This window comes from Macaca thibetana, chromosome 18 (genome assembly GCF_024542745.1).
Source record: "Macaca thibetana thibetana isolate TM-01 chromosome 18, ASM2454274v1, whole genome shotgun sequence".
NCBI classification, from domain to species: domain Eukaryota; kingdom Metazoa; phylum Chordata; class Mammalia; order Primates; family Cercopithecidae; genus Macaca; species Macaca thibetana.
Window position 1 is genome coordinate 63,428,073 of NC_065595.1, and position 21,591 is coordinate 63,449,663.

At 39.6% G+C, this 21,591-nt stretch overlaps 1 protein-coding gene and 1 pseudogene across 5 annotated transcripts in view; both read right to left on the reverse strand.

Annotated features, from left to right (window-relative positions):
• DLGAP1 (DLG associated protein 1) overlaps positions 1-21,591 on the reverse strand; it is a 959,039-nt gene that overhangs the window by 461,297 nt on the left and 476,151 nt on the right. The gene's annotated exons all lie outside the window — the stretch shown is intronic.
• Positions 8,745-10,937, reverse strand: LOC126941169 (glyceraldehyde-3-phosphate dehydrogenase-like; annotated as a pseudogene).

Genomic DNA, 21,591 nt, shown 5'->3' on the forward strand with positions numbered 1-21,591 from the left:
ATACCTTACCAAAAACTTGGAAACACAGAAAGTTACTGAAAAACATATTATGTGCAATCTCTTTACCCAAACAGACCATCATAGAACTTTTAAATGTTTAACATCTTTATATTTGTATTCCTGGCTTTCAAAAGACATATCGCAGTTTGATGAAGTTTTACAAAGAACACAGTAATATTTGGAGGATGATTTCAAACCAATATCCAATTATCTGTGCAAATATTATTTAGAATAAGTGGAGGTAATTGAAATTCAAAGAAAATGCCTTTCCTGAAAACTTTGAATCATCATACCCAACCAAACTTTATTGGAATAGCTAATAAGTAATAACATGCAAGGGAGGTTCATTTTTTTCTTTCTTGTCCCTGCGCAGCTATGAGGAACTAATAATCAAAATAATTAACAACGAGAAGAGAAATAATTAAGAGGACCTGGTAACAAACAAAACTGTTGATTTGTTTTGAATACAAATGACATGGCATTCTTTCTCCAACTTTCTTTTAAAAGACACTTTGCAGGTGGCAAGAAACCAGCGAGACAACCTGGAAAGAAGTTAACTAATGAATGAACAGCAGTGGGGACATAGGATGTATATTCTGAAAGAGAAATACTATTCTCCTTAACAATATTCAAAGAAAATTATGATTATTTTGCTACTATGAAATAGTTTACAAGGAAAAATTTGAAGATTGAAGTAGTTCAACTTTCCAGGTCAAACTATGTGAACTTCCATCTGCCAAAGTTTACAGCAATTCTACTATTACAAAACAATATACTAGAAATCTCACTAATGATCATGTAGTCAATCAACACACCAATAATTATTGTCTAAAAAGAAATACAACTTTTAGTCATTCCTTCTTGAAGACTAAGTGGCAGAGAAAAAGAGTGGGGTCTCCTGTGGTTACCACTGGTTTTTCCAAAACGTTCCGCCACATTTTACTCAATTAGGCGTTGACTGAGTGTGTTACACCGCTGACCCATTCTAGCCATAGGAAAAGAATACTAAAGAGAAAAGGGTGCTTGTTCTCAAAACAAAATAGATATACACAGAAAGAAGACAGTGGTTTAGGACCTTATTTGTAAAAGAGATCCAGAATAAAGTAAAGGTACCAGTCCTTGCAGAAAAACCGTGGCCCAAGTTATAGCAGTTTCACGACTTCAGTCTATTCTTAAAAAAAATCCTACCAAAGAAATTAGCACAGATCAGCTCTTCAGTATTTTATTTTAGTAGTGACTATCCACAAATTATGCAAAATCAAAATTAGACCCTTAATAAGAGTGCCAACTTCCTTCTGCCAACTATTCTATGTCTGTCAACGTGCAGTTAAGGAGGTTCTATCCAGCAATGATCTTTATTTAATTTTTTAATGTGTTTCATGTAAAAAGCCTTTCTTGAATACAATATGTAAAGGAAAAGACTCTAGGATTAAATGCTTCTGATAAAGGGCCTTCTTAGGACTATCAGTCTTGTCTGTGTCTGTGTGTTAAGACGGAAAGCACACGAAGAGAAGTCAGCAGATTTGTTGTGTTAGGATGTGGGCGTTTAATCAGTGCTTAATACTAGTGGTAAGTTTGATTAATGTTTGTCTTTGTAGGTAAAGCAACAGAACACAGTTTTCCAGAGCAACAAGAAGCAAACATTTTACAAAAATGAAAATGCAGAATTTAAGATGAGTTGACTACCATTGTACTCCTACAAGTTACCCTTGTCATGCTTCTCTTCTTTCATATAAAAATATGATTTATTGAATTTTATTTCAGCTAAATAATCAGAGTTTTAGTTTTAAATCCCAGAGAATAAATGAGATGAATTCTTTGGGTATTTTCAAACCCCGGAATTCCAGTAAAATATGGCAACTAGAAACAAAGGAAAAGAAAATAAAACGACTTCATCCCAGTATTCTTATTGAAGCCATTAGGATCAACTTTGTAGCACTAATAATAAAAAGTCCTCCAAAGAAAGAGAGCTTTGGTAATGAACCTTTGTACTTTAACTCAAATACACTGTCAAAAGTGATTTTACAACAAATGTAAAGGCTCCAAATTATAGCAGATATATAATAGAAATGTGTGGGACACGAGAGAGAAATGTTGGCCTCATCAAGAAGTACATCTTCTAGAAAATCTAAAAAATAAAAAGAAACTTAGAAGATAAACATCTTGCGCTATATCAGACTGCAAAATAGTAATACAGTTTCACTCTTAGTTTTTAATCAATTAATTCTCAAACAGGTACTAAAACTAGAACCAAGGATATTTTATTATTAAATCAGAGATATCTCGACATTAGTATTAACATTAAAAATATGCAAGCAAAAGGGCTTTTCTTCCCCCAAATTGAACTGAAATCCACTTTAATATCAACTGGGTTTCAAGAATAAAATATAAGCCCCTGCCCTAGTTCCGAGGTCCCCACAGGAGCCCTGCACCCTGGGCCTGTAAGGTCTGCTTCTGCCCTTGTCTCCGAGCTGAGTATGCATTTATTTCCAGAAGTGGGAAATGTTGGAACACAGATTTAAGGCTTCATCAAGCACTGAGACAGCTGGAACCACCCTCCGATTTCACATCTGCCCCCTCTAGCACCGCACATCTACTCCAGGTTATTGCAACCAAAGAACAGCTACCTCCACCTGCCTTCTTTCGGTAGCTACAGCATAACCTCAAGGTCGCTTTTCTCCATCTAGCTTTCAGTCTGTAGCATTGACCTAGAACATGAACCAGACTCTGGCCTCTGGCAAGAACTTTGCAGTGAATTGTTGACCAGTTTGTGATGGTAGTTTCTATTATTTCTATTCAGAGATAGGAGTTCTTTTCACCCTAAGTGCTTTCCATTCGTTTAGAATTAAGTCCTCTAAATCAGTGACTTAACATTTTTTTTGACTGCTACCGATAGTAACAAATTTTACATCCTGACCAGTGTACATACAGGTAAATACATACACAAGACATTTATAAAATGTATGGTAACATACATATGACATAATATCACATACGTGTGTACGTATACCTGAAACATGTTTTGTAAATAAGTCCAATGTATTTCGCCTATTCTATTGGAATGTCTAATTGTCTGGTATGATGCACTCCCCAAGTGTTTGCAGACTGCATTTTATATTGTTCCAAGACTTAACCTTTAAGACGCTTTTGTCCATCTGTCCTTTGGTAAGCTAAGCTGTACTAAGGATAACACAGAGAAATATCAGTGTATCCAAAAAGAATTCCTGGCTGATGGTTTTGAAGAGTCACAGGACTACAAGTTTAGAAAATCTTGTTCTCTAGATAGCAATAAAAATTAAACCTGGCAAATTATTATTTTAAGCATCTTTCATTAAGCAGTCCATGAGATTCTATAATAATAAGCATAATATTTTTCATGGCAGGCTTAGTGGGTATTGAGGGACAAGAAAAATTCAAAACCAGCATTTTATGCAACTGTAAAGTGCTAGTCCAGTCAAGTGAGGGAGGATCCTGTGAATTAACTAAGGGAAGACTCTTTACTTGGGTTCTCATCCGGAGACCATGAATAGCTTTGGTCATTTAACAGTGTCCAACTAACAAGATAACAATCCTGTAATGTGTAAGTTTTCAGTTTTCAAGGCTATATCTAAAGAAGTGTTTTCATTTAAAATATTACAGTTTACCTTGTTTTTAAATTTTTTATGAGTTTATAAATTCTATAATACCACTTGTAAAAAATACAACACTTCAAGGCATGTATTAAAAAGAATTATATCACTAGGCTGGGCATGGTGGCTCACGCCTGTTATCCCAGCATTTCCGGAGGCCAAGGTGGGAGGATCACTTGAAGTCGGGAGTTCGAGACCAGCCTGGGCAACATGGTAAAATCCCGTCTCTATTTCAAAATAATAAAAAAAATTATATCTGTCTATATCAGTTTATATATAACTCTCCCTACTCCTCTGGTTGATTCATTCTGTCTTTTCTGTCTTCAGTTATTTATACCGAAACAAGTTTCCGTGGTGTGTTTGAGGCAGTTGAGTCACACACACACTCTCTCTCATAGTTTTAGAATTATACAGTGTTTGGGATATAGATAAATAGATCTGTGGGAACCCTATTATTAAGTGACTAGATTCAGTCCCTGGCATCAGATAGTCCTAACTAATCGATTTTTTAAGAAGCAAGTATTGAGCACCACTGTCCACGTAGGAACTTTGTTATGTTGAGCTCTCAGCTTTCCTGAGACTCCTGTGGCACCGTCACAGCAACATGACACCTCAGTGGGGGAGGTTTGGGCAAATCACACTGGCTCCCCCTGCCCTGGCCAGCAACACTGAGAGGCAGATGGGCAGGGAGGTGCCTATCCTCAGCCTGAACCCAAAAGCCTTTCTGTTCCCCAGTCTGTGTTTAGAGACCCAAAGAATAAGCCTGTAGTACAGAGGACTTTTATTCTAAAAGAGGCTCTATCCTACATTAATTAGGCTTCGGACTCCAAAAGGATAACAAGCGTGAGTTCAAGTAAGCAAAGCCTTTTTGCTGCAGGGTGTTGGGTCTAATAGCTAATTTAAAAACATCAACAAATCACTGTCCAAAGAAACTTAATTCTGTGACTATTAAGGTATTATCATCTGGCTTTTTTTTTTTTTTTTTTTTTTTTTTTTTTTTTTTTTTTTTTTTTTTTTGAGACAGAGTCTCGCTCTGTCACCCAGACTGGAGTGCAGTGGCTGGATCTCAGCTTACTGCAAGCTCCGCCTCCTGGGTTCACGCCATTCTCCTGCCTCAGCCTCCCGAGTAGCAGGGACTATAGGCACCCGCCACCTCGCCCGGCTAGTTTTTTGTATTTTTTTAGTAGAGATGGGGTTTCACCGTGTTAGCCAGGATGGTCTCGATTTCCTGACCTCGTGATCTGCCCGTCTCGGCCTCCCAAAGTGCTGGGATTACAGGCTTGAGCCACCGCGCCCAGCCCATCTGGCTGTTTTTAATTCAAGTTGAGTAATCCAATATTTATTGAATACTTACTATGTACAAAATAATTTCCTAGATTCTATAAGGAACACAGAGAAACTAAGACGGTCGTACCTTCAGGCTGCTGCTATCTAATTAGAAAAAAACCATTTTTAATAAAAGAGAATAGTCAGAATAACCATAGCAAAAAAAAAAAAAAAAAAAAAAATAGTCAATACATTTGCTTTTACTCAGGCTGTAAGATTTATCTGGAGCCAATAACAAATAATAAGCTACTAGTCATTTCTGTCCTGGAAACTGCAATTCATCTCAGTTTGTATGAGCTCCGTCACCTTTCTGCTCCTGCTACTCCTGGTTTGGGACTCAATTTCACTTTAGCAGGGGCGTGGTGGTGTATATGGTTCCTGCTCAGGCTTTAGGAGCCAGGGACTTCCCTAGTTCACCTGCGGCTCCTGTGTGAGCATCCCCTAGGGAACATGCTGGAAGGCTTCTAACTCAACTACATTTCTTCTGCCAGTGTTGTTGGCAGGCCAACTGGGAGTCTTCTCCAAATTGCCTGCCAAATTTTTTCCCCTCAATTTTAGATAATTTTATTCTCTCTGAAACCCCACAAACTAGATCTAGGTTAGAAAGTCCCAGGGAAGGCCCAGGGCTCAGGATCCATGTTGACCAGCGGAGAGTTCACAAGCAAAACACAGGAGAAGATAACACTGTAGAGTCATGCGCAGCTGAACAATGAGGATACGTTCTGAGACATGTGCTGTTGCTGTCCTTGTGTGAACACAGAGTGGACTTAGATGGACCTAGATAGCATAGCCTACCACACACTCCGGCTATATGCTAGAGCCCATCGATCCTAGGCTATAAATCTGCACAGCATGTGACTGTCCTGAATACTGTAGGCAATTGTAACACCGTGGGAAGTATTTGTGTATCTAAACCTATCTAAACATAGAAAAGGCAGAGTAAAAAACACTATTTGTTTTTTTTTGAGACGGAGTCTCACTCTGTTACCAGGCTGGAGTGCAATGGCGTGATCTCGGTTCACTGCAACCTCTGCCTCCTGGGTTCAAGCGATTCCTCTGCCTCAGCCTCCCGAGTAGCTGGAACTACAGGCGCCCGCCACCACACCCGGCTGATTTTTTTGTATTTTAGTAGAGACTGTGTTTCACCATGTTGACCAGGATAGTCTTGATCTCCTGATCTTGAAAACACGTTATTATAATCTTATGGGACCACCATCCTATAGGCAGTTCATCCTTGACCTAAATGCAGTTGTACTGCATGTGACTGTATTAGGATCTTTTAATTGAGGGCTTTTAAATATTTTCAAAAGAACTTTTAACTTCCTAAGAGAAGCTTCAGATTTCAATAGTTCTTCACACAAAAAAAGATCTCACTTTCCAAGGACAGCAAAAGTCCAGCTTTTCCATGAATGTATCACGGGTTTGCTTCACTCTCAGCATGGCCACCGTTTGCTTTTCTTTTTTACTAGACTAATGGCCCTGGTGTTCCTGCTTTGGTTAAAAGTGAAACATAAAGAACTTATTATTAATCAGATAAATGAGAGTATGACACTGAAAACATTCAATATCAAAAGGCCTAATATAGAAAAGAGGTTTTAGGTGATTGAAACAGGGAAGAGGACAGTATAAGATTCATATTGATGAGTAGTATTTTACAATTTGTAAATTAAAAATATAAAAGCAATACATAGCATGGAATGTTACTCAGTCTTACATAGGTAAGAAATCCTGTCATATATACAACATGGATAAATATTGAGGACATTATGCTGAAGTGAAATAAATCAGTCTCAAAAAGACAAATCCTGTATGATTCTACTTATATGAGGTACCTAAAGCAGTCAAATCCATAGACACAGAAAGTGGAATGGTGATTGCCAGTGGCTGGGCAAGGGGAAATAAATGGGGGAGTTGTTATTTAATGGGTACAGAGTTTCAATTTTGCAAGATGAAGATTCCTGGAAATCTGTTGCACCAGCATGTGAAGCTACTTAACACTGTTGAACTGACACTCAAAGAAAGTAAGGATGGTTACTTTTATGTGTTTTTTATTACGATTAAAAATAAAAATTATATATATAAATATATATGCAAACAAACACTTCATACAACTCACTAATAAAGCAAACATCCCCATTAAACATGGGCAAGGAAATTGAAATGATCTTTCTCCAAACAGGATATGCAAGTGGCCCATAAATACATGAAAAGATGTTCAACATCACTAATCATTAGGGCCATGCAAATCAAAACCACAGTGAGATACCGCTTCATACCCGTTAGGATGGTTATTCTTTAAAGAAACAGAAAACTGGTGTTGGCAAAGATGTGGAGAAATTGGAACTCTTGAATGCAGTCACTGTGGAAGACGACTTGGTGGTTGTTTAAAAAATTGAACACAGAATTACTATATGATCCAGCAATCCCACTATGGGTATAAACTGAAAAAAATGGAAACTAGGGACTCACACAGATATTGGTACACCCATGCTCGTGGCAGCATTATTCACTATAGCCAAAAAGTGAAGCAATCTGAATTCCCTTAGAAGAATGAATGGATACAAAATGTGACGTACATATAAAGTAGAACATTATTTAGCCTTAAAAAGCCAGGAAACTCTGACACATGCTACAACATGGATGAACCTTGAAGACATTGTGTAAAGTAAAATAAGTCAGTCACAAAAACACAAATATTGTATAATTTAATTTACACGCGGTACCTAAAGAAGTCAAAATCAATAAGTCAGAAAGTAGAACAGTGGTTACCATGGCCTGGGGGAGAGGGAATGGGAAGTTAGTGTTAAGCGGTGCAAGGTTTCCACTTGGGAAGATGAAAATGTTCTGGAGATGGATGGTGGTGATGGTTGTGTAACAATGTGAAATACTTAATGCCACTAAACTTTACACTTAAAAAGTGGTTAAGGCCAAGGGCGGTGGCTCATGCCTGTAATCCCAGCACTTTGAGAGGCTGAGGTAGGAGGATCACCTAAGGCCGGGAGTTTGAGACCAGCCTGACCAACATGGAGAAACCCATCTCTACTAAAAATACAAATAAATAAATAAATAAAATTAAAATTAGCTGGGCGTGGTGGTGCATGCCTGTAAAGCCAGCTACTTGGGAGGCTGAGGCAGGAGAATCGCTTGAACCTGGGAGGCAGAGGTTGCATTGCACTCCAGCCTAGGCAACAAGAGTGAAACTCCATCTCGAAAAAAAAAAAAAAAGGTTAAAAGGGTAAATTTTATGTTATACATATTACCATAATAACAAATGCATTAAGGAAAATATAGAGAACAGAAAAAATGAAATAAATATCACCCATAATTCTCACACCCTAAGCATACCACTGTTATTTTTTCTTCTGGTGTTCTCTGTTCCCTGCATATTTTTATATAGTATTAAGTTTCTTCATGTTACTGGGAAGCCTTTGTAATTTTTAAATCTATACCTATATAAGGAGAAAATTATTCTGTTCATTTCTTTTTAATTTGCAAAATAATTTGAGGCTAAATTATTTGTACTTATAACTTTGTACTTATGACTTTTTACATTATTTTCTTAGGAGAATGTCCTGTAATGAAATCATGGAGTCAAAGGCATGAATCCATTTTTAGCATTTAATAAACAAGACAAATTGATTTTCAAAAACTCTGTATTAAATTATAACATTATCAGCAAGTTATAAAGGTATTATTCTCATCACACCCTCATCAAAGACTAAGTCATATCATTTTAAAAATATGTTAATTTAATAGAAAAAATATATCTCATGATTTAAATTTGCATTTATCTTAGATTACAAGTAAGGTTAAATTGTTAACAAGTTTCAGTACGATTCTTTAGTAGCTATACCATCTCTTTTAAAAATTGTCTTGATGCAATTTCTGCTGATTTGTTAATAGCTTTTGTTGATTCTTCTCATTTTATTTATTTATTTTTATTCATTTTTAAGACAGGGTCTCCCTCTGTCACCCAGGCTAGAGTGCAGTGGTGCCATCTCAGCTCACTGCAACCTCTGCCTCCCAGGCTCAAGCAATTCTCCTGCCTCAGTCTCCTGAGTAGCTGGGACCATAGGCATGTGCCACCACTCTACTAAAATTTTTGTATTTTTAGTAGAGACAGGGTTTGCCATGTTGCCTAGGCTGGTATCGAACTCCTGATTTCCAGTGATCTGCTTGTCTCGGCCTCTCAAAGTGCTGGGATTACAGGTGTGAGTCACTGCGCCAAGCCTTATTATTTTTAAACTGTATTAAAATGCTGAAATGTTAGTTAACGAATTATGTTTATTCTGCTTTTCTTTTTTCTTTTTCGGCTGAGTACAGGGGACTTTATTGATGATGTACACAATGAGGTAGGGCTCCCTAGGTCTCACCGTCTTCAGGGGGTCTGCATGGAAACTGTGAGGAGGGGAGAGTCTCAATGTTATGGGGGACTGAGTATGGCAGGGACTCCCCATCAGCTGAGGGCCTCTCTCTTCCTCTCGTGCTCTCGCTGGGGCTGGTGTCCAGCTGGCTGCTATTCCTTGGAAGTCATGTGGACCATGAGATCCACTACCCTGTTGCTGTAGCCAAATTCATTGTCATACCAGGAAATAAGGCTTGACAAAGTGGTTGTTAAGGACAATGCCCACGCCAGCATCGAAGGTGGAAGAGTGGGTGTTGCTGTTAAAGTCAGAGGAGACAACCTGGTGCTCCGTGTAGCCCAGGCTGCCCTCAAAGGTCCCCTCCAATGCCTGCTTCACCACCTTCCTGATGTCATCATATCTGGCAGGTCAGGTCCATGACCAACACATTGGTGGTGAAGACAAGGCAGGCCATGCCAGTAAGCTTTCTATTCAGTTTCAGGATGACCTTGCCTACAGCCTTGGTAGCACCAGTAGATACAGGGATGATGTTCTGGAGAGTCCTGTGGCTATCACACCAGTTTCTTGGAGGGGCCATCCACAGTTTTCTGGGGGCGGTAATGGCGTGGACTGTGGTCATGAGTCCTTCCATGATTCCAAAGTTGTCATGGATGACCTTGGCTAGTGGGGGGCAAAGCAGTTGGTGGCACAGGAGGCATTGCTGATGGCCTTGAGGCTGTTTTCATACTTCTCATCGTTCATGCCCATCAGCAGACGGGGCAGAGATGATGACCCTTTTGGTATCCCCCGCAAGTGAGCCCCAGCCTTCTCCATGGTCATGAAGACACCAGTGGACTCCACAGCGTACTCAGTGCCAGGATCATCTCATTTAATTTTGGTGGCATCTCGCCTTGGACGATGAGTGATGTGATTTTCATTGATGACAAGCTTCCCATTCTCAATCTTGATGGTGCTGTGGAATTCGCCATGGGTGGAATCATACTGGAACATGCAGACCATGTCATTGAGGTCAATGAAGGGGTAACCGATGGTGACAATATCCACTTTACCAGAGTGAAAGCAGTTCTGGTGACCAGGTGCCCAATACGACCAAGTTCGTTTACTCTGGCCTTCACCTTTACCTTGGTGTCCCAGGGACATGGCTGGTTTTACATAAGAATACGTAGCTGTCTATCAAATGGGAGGAGCAGAGAGCCTGATTCTTACTTTTATGATTTCTTTTACTGTTCCAAAGCTCTTCCCAGTCTAGAACTTTCGAAGACGATTCAATTTCCCCCCTAGTTTTTTATGGGTTGATGTTGCACACTTAACTTCTTCCATCTGGAATTTACTCTGTTGTATAGGACAGATCTTGATGGACAGAGGCAGAGGAGGGGGAACAGCATTAGTGAGGTTTTAGAGGAAGAATTAAATGAAGAGTATGTGGAAAGTGTACATATGTAAGTCCACTTCTCTGGTGAAATGACCACATTGAGTCATAAAGACATACCTAAGTGTCCATCAACAGATAAATAAATAAATAAAATGTGGTATATATACACAATGAAATACTACAAAGCCACAAAAAGAAGAAAATGCTGTCATTTGCCCACATGGATGAACCTGCATGACATTACGCTAAAAGAAATAAGCCAGGCACAGAAAAACAACTATGGTCATGTACCACATAATAATGTTTCGATCAACCACAGACCACACTGCATATACAGTGGTGGTCCCATAAGACTATAAAGCCCTATTTTTACCATGATTTTTCTGTGTTTAGATGCACAAATATTTACCGCGGTGTTACAATTGCCTACACTATTCAGCACAGTACCACGTGTACTGGTCTGCAGCCCAGTAGCAATGTGCTAAACCATATAGTCTAGTTGTGGGGTAGGCTCTACCATCTAGGGTTGCACTCTACAATGTTCAATCAGTCATATCGCCTAATGATGCATTTCTCAGAATGTACTCCCATGATTAAGTGACACATGACTGTACTGTATTAACTCACTTATATGTGGATTTTTGAAAAGCATATCTCTTAGAAAGAGAAAGTAGAAAGTCGGTCACCGGAGGCGAGGCTGGAAAGGAGAGGAAGAGACGGGGAAAGAAAAGATGTTGGTCAAAGTGTACAAAGTTTCAGTTAGACTATTACACTGCAACTGTTACACTGCAACTGTTACCCTGCATGGTAACCACAGTTAAGCATGTTTGTTTCAATATTGCTAAAATAGATTTTTAATGTTCTTACCACAAAAAATGATAAATTGGGAGATGACAGATATGTTAATTAGCTTGACTGAATCCTTCCATAATGCATACGTAGATCAAAACATCACATTGTACCCCACAAATATACACAATTATTATTTGTCAATTAAAAGTAAAAATATGGCCGAGTGCAGTGGCTAACACCTGTAATCCCAGCACTTTGGGAAGCCAAAGCAAGTGGATCACTGGAGGTCAAGAGTTCGAGACCAGCCTGGCCAACATGGTGAAACTCCATCTCTACTAAAAATACAAAAAAAATTAGCCAGGCCTGGTGGCACATGCCTGTAATCCCAGCTACTTGGGAGGCTGAGACAGGAGAATTGCTTTTACCCAGAAGGTGGTGGTTGCAGTGAACTGAGATAGTGCCATTGTGCTCCAGCCTGGGTGACAGAGTAAGACTTCATCTCAAATAAATAAATAAATAAACACACACACACACACACACAAAAATGGGAGGTAGAGATGGTAGGAAGGAGGAGAGGAGAGGCGGTAGGGGTCTGATCTCAGGCATCGTGACCTCTCTGGAGGCAGCACCTACAGCCTCAAGTGAGTCTTGGCTGGGTGGAGGAAGCAGGACCTGGGAGGAGCAGCCCAGCTCCTAACAGGAGCATAGAGGAGGAAGGCTCTGCCACAGGAGGGACACCAGACTTTGCAGCTGCACTTGATGAGTGGGAGCAGAAAGTGCTTATGGCATTATAATATATAATTTGTGTCCAAAATGAAGTGGGATATTCATCTTTACCCATAGTAATTTTGTTCAATGTGATTTAAATGTGTTTGCAAAGGAAGGGCATCTCTAGCCTAGCTGGATACCTGAGCTTTGCTTAGATGTACAGGTGTTTCTGCCACGTAGCTTTCCTACTCCTTTCCAGAAAGAAAAAAAAACAAAACGCTCAGCAATTTTCACTGCACGGTTCTCTCTCTAGGGTCCTGACAGTTTGTCCATATGCTTATTACTGCGTACTTTTCCAGGTCGCTTTTTACAAATTTATTTATTTTTTGAATTGAAAAATATTGTATATATTTACAGTATACATGATGTTTTGAAACATGTATACACATATCATATATTCATATACATATATCAAGCTAATTAACATATTTATTACCTCATAGATTTGCCATTTATTTGTGGTGAGAATATTTAAAATTCTACTCTTGTAGTAATTTTCAAGTACACAATGCATCTTTATTAACTATAGTCACCATCTTGTTCAATAGATCTCTTGGACTTATGCCCTAAGGTCACTTTTTAAAGACAAGATCATAGTTCTTTTTCATATAGATTCTCATTTTTAAAGAATGCATGGTTAGCAAATACATTGGAAACAGTGGAACTTCAAAATGCGAGAGAATTTAAAAAGTAGAAATGTTTGTCTCCAAAGGCCTGCATTTTTGTATGGACAGAACGCCAGATATTGGCCTCCATCAGATGAAAGTGGACTTTATTGGTGAGAAACTCAGTTATCCTTTGCACTTGCTCCGCTGTCACCTTTGTGATTTGATTCAAAGCTAGCAAGGAAAAGGACATACTTCAGCATAACTCGACATGGGGAGAAGAGACTAAAGATTTGTGTTCCCACAAGGGAAGTATGAGTGTCTTCTGATGCTGCATTCTGAGGCTTCCGTCCTCATCCCGACCCATGAGGGTTCAGACCTGGCGGAGACCACAGCTACTGCTAACGTTACACATGTAGGAGGCAGGGCTGTGAGGTGAGGGAATTAAAAGGTTGCAAAAAGATTTAAGGACCTTAGAGGGATGGAAAGGAAGAGAAGAGTTTCCGGGGAATGTTCTCTGCCCAAGGTAAAGGGGTCACGTGATGCCCCAGAAGGCTCTATAGCTAAGAACAGGGCACTGGGGACAACCAATAGAATGAGTGGAGTAGGTGAGAAAAACTCTCCCTAAATCTCCAAGGCCCTTCAGATTCTGCAGGGCTTGGGACAAAATGCTTGAGATTGAAATAAAGGACTGATTGACTATTTTTCAGGGAGTCCCAGGATGGCCTGAACTGGATAATACAGAATTTGTGGTGTACTGTACCATCTATATGTATATGAAGTATAGTGGTGGATTCTGTTTCACAGGAATTTCCTCAATCATCTGAATCTAGTGATTCTTCCCTCCTCTGATCTCCTACAACACATACTTTTCATTGCTATTGCCTTATGACGACTCTTCTGTAGTTATCTTGACTACTTTTTATATTATATTATTGGTTACTATTGAACTTTCTTTTCCTGGTGGGTAAAAGTAAAATGCATTTTCTAATAAAAAATAATGCACCGAGAGCCTATCTGGTCAGAAATAATAGGAAGAAAAAAAAAAAAAAAAAAAAGAGACTCTTGGGGACAAATAAAAGAAAAAAAAAAAAAAGATCTTCATGCAATGGAAAAGCTTCTGAAACTTCTCCAGTTTGTAGTCTTTGGAAAGAGAAAAAAAATCAGAAAATCCTAAGACAAAGCATCCAGGATCTTAACCATTTTTCACTGTGATTTTTCACCTTGCTTTTTAGGATGCAGATTTTGTTGTCATTAAAATGTTTATCTCTAAAAGTCACACTGTCTCCATGTCGTGTATGCATCTCAGCCACTTCGACACACTTTATACATGGACGTGTGTCTTCTTCAGATCACCTCTGACTCAATACACATACTGTGCTCCGTGACACGGAATTGACAAGATACAATACGAACGATTAACTTTGCAATTAATGTTTTCTATATTATTTTCTATAATATAGAAAATGCATTTGCTTTTGGAGCAGGACAGACAGACTTGTGATTTGGTGCTGGTAATTAACTTCTCTGAACATCAATGGGGGCACCTCTCAGAGACCTGGTGAGGTTTCCATGGGATGGCCTGTGATAAGTTCTTATTATCTACGTGCCTGACACATGGTAAGCCCTTAAGACATTCATTCCATTTATAGCCCTTCTTCCCCTCATCATTAAGTCTTTTCTTTCCAGCTGGTATGGAAGCTCAGTGATGGCAAGTAGCCCATTTTGTACTTCTTGGTATGTTCTACAACATTCTAGGACCGTGAGTTGCAGACTTAGGTAATTAACAATTACTTACAAATTTGAATTGAGAATGTGACAGAATGGTGAAAAATCAAAACATGAACCATCATTGCTTATATATCTGATGAAATTTGTTTTGAATTTTTTAAAGTATCATTTTATATAATTACTAAAACCTTAATATAATGACTAAAGAGTAAAATGGTTTCACTATTGCTTGTATCTGAGGAATTATATAACATATCAGCAACAAAGGTTCCCAAAAAACTTGCTTATAGAAAATATTAGATACATACTTATTAGAGGGTTCTTTTGGGGGGTTCTTCAGAGTCAAAGGAATATAGAAAAATATTTGTTTTTTAGATTTATTTTTCCTTATTTGAAATTTCAAAGCAAAATTATACGCACATTTGTTTCTTACTCATTAATTTAGTATTTGTAAGAATTTAAGGGCTATCCATCAGGAAAAAGGTACCTTGAATTAATAATGATAATTATAGTGATTGCCATTACTTAATTATGCCAGGTACTTATATAATCTCAAAACAGTACTTTAGGGACAAATTTATTTGTATGCTCTAACATGACCCTAAATTCAACATTCCCCAAATAAAGTTCATTTGCCTGATGTACTCACTATGTGTCAGTATCTGCTTTTAACAGAGGAAGCAGCTAAGCCTCCAAGGATCTGTGGCTTGCCAGCTCACACTAGTTGCTGGGGGTGGCAAGAATCTATTTTCCATGAAGTAATGTACAAAATGGGCCATCTCAAGTACCGCTACCTGAGACATCATTAGGTTAAAAAAATGCTTTATGTTCTCTATCAAAACTGAATGCAAGATTAAACCTGTAAAAGAACAAACTGAACAAAGAATGATTAATACCATAATGTAAGATTATGGCATTCCTCATAGCCCACCCTCCTTCCAAGAACAAACCAATCTAAATTGCCTCTGTTTAAAAAAGACTCTCCTATTATGAAAGAAACACTTGTAAAACTTACCAGAATGGGAAAATTAATCATTAGCCTGTTCTAATGATTTAGAGCATTGTTTAGAGAGAGAAATAACACAGTCAGCAGGACCATTGCAGTTAGGCAGGTTCTTAGACAACACCCCTATAGGGACAGCAGTTACCACTGAAATGCTCCCCGGGAACATGGAACTGCAACTTGTGGTAGAGGTTTCTTTCCCAACAAAAGACAGGCACAGAGAGCCTATCTGGTCAGAAATAATGGGAAGAAGAAAAAAAGAGGCTCTTGGGGACAGATAAAAGAAAATAAAAGATTCTCACAGAATGGAAAAGCTTCTGAAACTTCTCCAGTTTGTAGTCTTTTGAAAGAGAAAAAATTAATCAGAAAATCCTAAGACAAAGCACACAGGATCTTAACCATTTGTCACTGTGATTTTCACCTTGCTTTTTAGGATGCAGGTTTTGTTGGCATTAAAAAGTTTACCTCTAAAAGTCACTCTGTCTCCGTGTCATGTATGCATCTCAGCTACTTCGGTAAACGTATTCATGCACATGTGCCTTCTTTAGGTCACCTTTGACTCAATACACACACTGTGCTCCATGACACGGAATTGACAAGATACAAAAGAGCAATTAACTTTGCAATGTTATTTATTATGCAATATGAGATGTTTAATTGGTCTCTGGTCATATGCTTCTGGTTAAGCTTTTTTTTTTTTTTTTTTTTTTTTTTTTTTTTTTAAGACAGAGTCTCGCTCTGTCACCCAGGCTGGAGTACAGTGGCGTGATCTCTGCTCACTGCAAGCTCCGCCTCCCAGGTTCAGGCCATTCTCCTGCCTCAGCCTCCTGAGTAGCTGGGACTACAGGCGCCCGCTGCCACGCCCGGCTAATTTTTTGTATTTTTAGTAGAAACAGGGTTTCATCATGTTAGCCAGGATGGTCTCGATCTCCTGACCTTGTGATCCACCTGCCTTGGCCTCCCAAAGTGCTGGGATTACAGGTGTGAGCCACCATGCCCAGTTTGGTTAAGCTTTAATGCTCATTCTCTTCCCATGTATGAGTTTTCTTACCTTCTGATATGAGTTTCGTTGCACCCCCCAAAATGTATATGTTGAAGTCCTAACCCCTACTATTACAGAATGTACATGTTTTTTTTTTTTTTTTTTTTTGAGACAGAGTCTCGCTCTGTCGCCCGGGCTGGAGTGCAGTGGCCGGATCTCAGCTCACTGCAAGCTCCGCCTCCCGGGTTCACGCCATTCTCCTGCCTCAGCCTCCCGAGTAGCTGGGACTACAGGCGCCCACCACCGCGCCCGGCTAATTTTTTGTATTTTTTAGTAGAGACGGGGTTTCACCGTGTTAACCAGGATGGTCTCGATCTCCTGACCTCGTGATCCGCCCGTCTCGGCCTCCCAAAGTGCTGGGATTACAGGCTTGAGCCACCACGCCCAGCCTACAGAATGTACATGTATTTGGAGATAGGTTCTTTAAAGACGTGATTAAGGTAAAAATGAGGCCATATGGGTGAATCCTTATCCAATATGACTGGATTTCTTATAAGAAGAGATGAGGACACAGACACAAGGAGGAATGACCATGTGAGGACACAGGGAGAAGCTGGCCATCCAAGCCAAGGAGAAACCAACCCTGCCTACACCTCGATCTCGGACTTCAGCCTCCAGAACTGTCAGGACATTAATTTCTGTTGTTTCAGCTGCCAGCCTGTTGTCTCTTCTCATGGTGGCCTGAGAAAACCAAAATCCCTTCTGAGGGCAGGTCCCTCCAATGGTCTCCCCGGACTCAGGATGGCTTCTGTCTCCACAATGTCTCAGAGGTCATATCACTTCAATTACCCAAGTCTGCCCTGTGCTAGATCATTCAAATGGAAATCCCAAGTCTCCACTGACCGACAAAGTCTCAGGTGCACATTTTTGGCTGCCTTGAGACTGCTTCACTTGTCTGTTCTGACAGCACTCTAAGCTCCCGGTGTCTAAAACAATTCCTCTTCTGATGAGACTGATGTACTCCTCTCACATTCACCCTGTCACCCAGGCTGGGGACTCTACAGCCATTTTGAACATTCTTTCCTGATGCTTCTCACAGCCAAGCAGTCATCCCCTTTCCTTGCCATTCCTCCATTTTCACTTCTTTGGCATTTTCTCTGCCTCAACCTCGGTTGAGGCCTATTTATGTTAGGCCAGTCCACAGTCAACTCCTAACTGAATCCCCTGCCCCTAGTCCTGCCTTGTCGCATGCATGTCTCACCAGCCCAGGTTCATCTTTCCCCTGCTAGTCCATTTTGGTGTTTCGGTCTTTCTTTTGCCCACAGAGCTCAGCCCGTTCTGAAGGCCCTGGCATATTTGATTCCTGACCACTCTTCACCATTGTTCCTTGCCTGTGCCCTCCATTCAGACAGGTTTATTGACCGATCCCAACCTTGTGTTCGCTCAGCGATGTCTTATTTCCACCCTCATTGTTTTTGCTCAAGCCATTGTCGCTTCTTGGAAATCGCTTGCGTTTATCTAATCCTAACCCATTCTTCAAAGGTAATTTCACAACTCATGACTGTGTGAACCCTTCTTCAAGGACACCAGCCACATGATCTGCCTCCTTGAGTTCCTCTAACATATCCTGGTCACCTTTCTACTTGATTAGCAAGAACCTCCGAGCTGCATGTGATGCCCGAGTGTCATACTGTCTCCCTCTCTTCTTGATGTGATTTATGTTACTGCTTTCAGTTCCATTTTAAAGTCTCTTTGGAAAACAGACTTTTTCAACAAGAGGACTCAAATGCTCCAGGCCTGGTTCATACTAAGCTCTGAAAAAATATTAGCTATTAGCTATTAAGTTATAAGCAAATAAAAAGTTAAGCTAATTACAGCTCATGGCACTCCTGTGGTTCTCATTTTTGAATCTCACTTTTCATTATTAGCTGTATTTTTTTGGCATATGATGTAACTTTCCAATCAGACTTTATTTCTTAAAGGCTGGGCCTTTGACTTTTTTTTTTTTAGACATAGAACAAAACAAATACTCTATAAATGTTCTCTGTTCAGTGAAGAGATATGTACTTCCTAGGAAGACTAACATATGCTTTAATAGGATGCATTGATAAACCTGAAGGATGGGTTTACTGTTCAGTAGTACTTTGTTCATAAATGTGGAAACATCTGCTTTGGGGTTATAGGGAAACTTCTTTCTTTTAAATTTGTATGGGCTTGAAAAATAGTTGTGCTCTATAAATACCCCAGTATGAGTCATTTGCTTAACTAAACAGCTGCTTACTCATTAGCCAAATGCACTTCATTTTAAGGCATACACTTAAATGAATTTTCTCCCATGCCTCTCTCCCTCCCCCAAGAGCCAGAAAAGTGACGTGCAGATACTTTTCTGGAATACAAACGAGATACAGATCTGCCTTTGACATGGGGAATCTAAACTCCGTGATGCAGCAGAAAGTCGTCCCAGCTCAAATTCATAAGCTGTCTGTATATGCTCTGATTGTTCTTGTAACACGACAGCCCTTCATTTTCTATTGCCATCTCTCCCCACACACCTCTGGAACATGCTCCCTCTTCCCATTCAAACCCAATGTACCAATTCTCCTGCTGGGGCAGCTGGTAGGGCTTTGTTCTTTTTGTTCCTTCTGTCACCATCGACCGTTTCTTATGCAGGTAGATAGTCTGCGTCAAGACCGCTGGCAGAAGCCATTTATTTTCATAAGTGGAAGCAAATGACAAGTATTCTTATAAATCCTTTTGTAAATATGGAGACACAGATCAACCTCTACAATGAGTGGCATTCAGCTATCACTTTCTATTCTTCAACTTATTTTGAAAGATAAGTTGAAGTTACAAAGCAACGACTCACATCTTTTTAAATTTTTATTTGGATTTAACTTTTTTTTAAAGATGAGGTCTTGCCATGTTGCTCGGGCTGGTCTCGAACTTACGGCCTCAAGCCATCTTCTAGCCTCAGCCTTCCAAATATGTGGGATTCCACCTGTGTACTACCATGCCCGGTTTCATACTTTTATTTTCTTTAAAACTGGTCAATATCACCATGAGTTCCTTCTTTTGGAAGCCAGTAAATGTCTAATGTTTTGGAAGAGTCCAGAGGAGAACTTTGATTTCTAGAAAGACCAAATGGGAAGAAACAGATACAGTCTCCAGAGTTCCATATATAGTGTAGCTATTCTCAGCAGGATTCCAATCCAATGTAGATTTTTTCTAGCCTGCGGAGGACATTTTCAAATGCCCAGGGCTGACATTTAGCTGGTACCCATTTGGTATGAATGTACTTTGTTAAAATCACTTTTATACCAGTTGGTAATTACCTCTTGTCCTGAGCCCCCCGGATACTGAACCCTTCAACGCTGACACCCTGCCTTCCACAAAAACGTCCTATGATTTAGCAACTAAAAAGTTAATGCCTGACACAGGATGAGGCTCTGACTATGCAGAGCCATTCTGAGTGGACACTGGTTAAATATCTTGAATATCACCCTGCAAATAGCGCTTGTTTCCAGGTAGGTTAGGTATTAATTTTCTGGAAAGCAATCTGTGCTAGCTTTGAGAATGAGAGCATTTACCTCCCTCGGTTTATTTACCTCCCTGGGGTTTATTTTCCTCATCTGTCAACTGGTAGAGTGCCTTGGCTTAGGGTTCAGACTGGGTTCCAGAGTTGCCTCAAGGGGAGATTGTTGATGGATATAAACCTGGCCCCACTTCCTGCAGAGCAGCTCCTCCTCCAGGCCTACTCACTGGGGTCCCCATTTCCTCCATTGTTTGGAGAAAGGAGTTTGAAAACTGAAAACTGAATTTTGCTGCTAAAAAAAAGTTTGGAAAAAAACCCCAAAAAACTAGCTTCAATAAGCACTAATCTTTCATCCTTTCTAAAAACTGTAAAATTCAATTATGACTACAATTAACAGAAAGAATGGCATCTGTCTACCAAGAGCAAATAGCTACATTGGGCCTACTCGGTACCAGGCATTGTTCCAAGTGCTTTGCGTGTTTGAACTCACTTCACCCACAGAACTATGCCTATGTTATAATTATTTTTACAGTTATTAAAGTCCAAAAAGTGTATGTTCAGAGGTATTTATTTTCACTTTTATAATTTTCTTAGATACATTTGAGGTTATAATTTATTCAAAGCTAACATTCCTACAATGACTATTTAATGAAATGTAATCATGATAACGTCTTTCTTACATGCTCCAATTACAGATTTCTATGCATATTTTAAAGAGCGTTTTGTCTTTAACATTTGGATTTTATCTTGACATCATTAGATTAACAGTATGTACTATACTTCATAAATTATACATTAGACTATGTATGTACTTTCTCTGTGGCTTATACCAGTGGTCCCCAACCTTTCTGGCACCAGGGACTGGTTTCATGGAAGACAGTTCTTCTATGGTACAGGGTGGGGGATGGTTTTGGGATGATTCAAGCCCATTACATTATTGTGCACTTTATTTCTATATATTAGATTGTAATATGTAATGGAATAATTATACAAGTCACCATAAGGTAGAATCAATGGGAGCCCCGAGCTTGTTTTCCTGCAACTAGATGGTCCCATCTGGGGGTGATGGGAGACAGTGACACCAAAGTGTGTTGCTTATGTCCAGTTCACTCTGCAATCTCGTTGGGTTGCTGTCACTGCAATCTCAGGATATTCTGCCTTGACTTTAACCCAGATCGTATGGGGATTTGAAGTTCTCTCAAACATACATTTAAGGACACTAGATGCAGCTATACAATTGAAGTACATCAACTCACCTGCCACTATAAAGCCTGCCACCAGAGGCAGCTTAATTGTCACTTGCCACACACTGATAGGATTTTGATAAGAGCCTGCAAGTAATTGATTTATTATGGTCTCTGCACAGTCAAACCTCTCTGCTAATGTTAATCTGTATTTGCATCTACTCTCCAGTGACTGCATCACTACCTCAGCTCCATCTCAGATCACTGGGCATTAGATTCTCACAAGTTGCGTACAACCTGGAT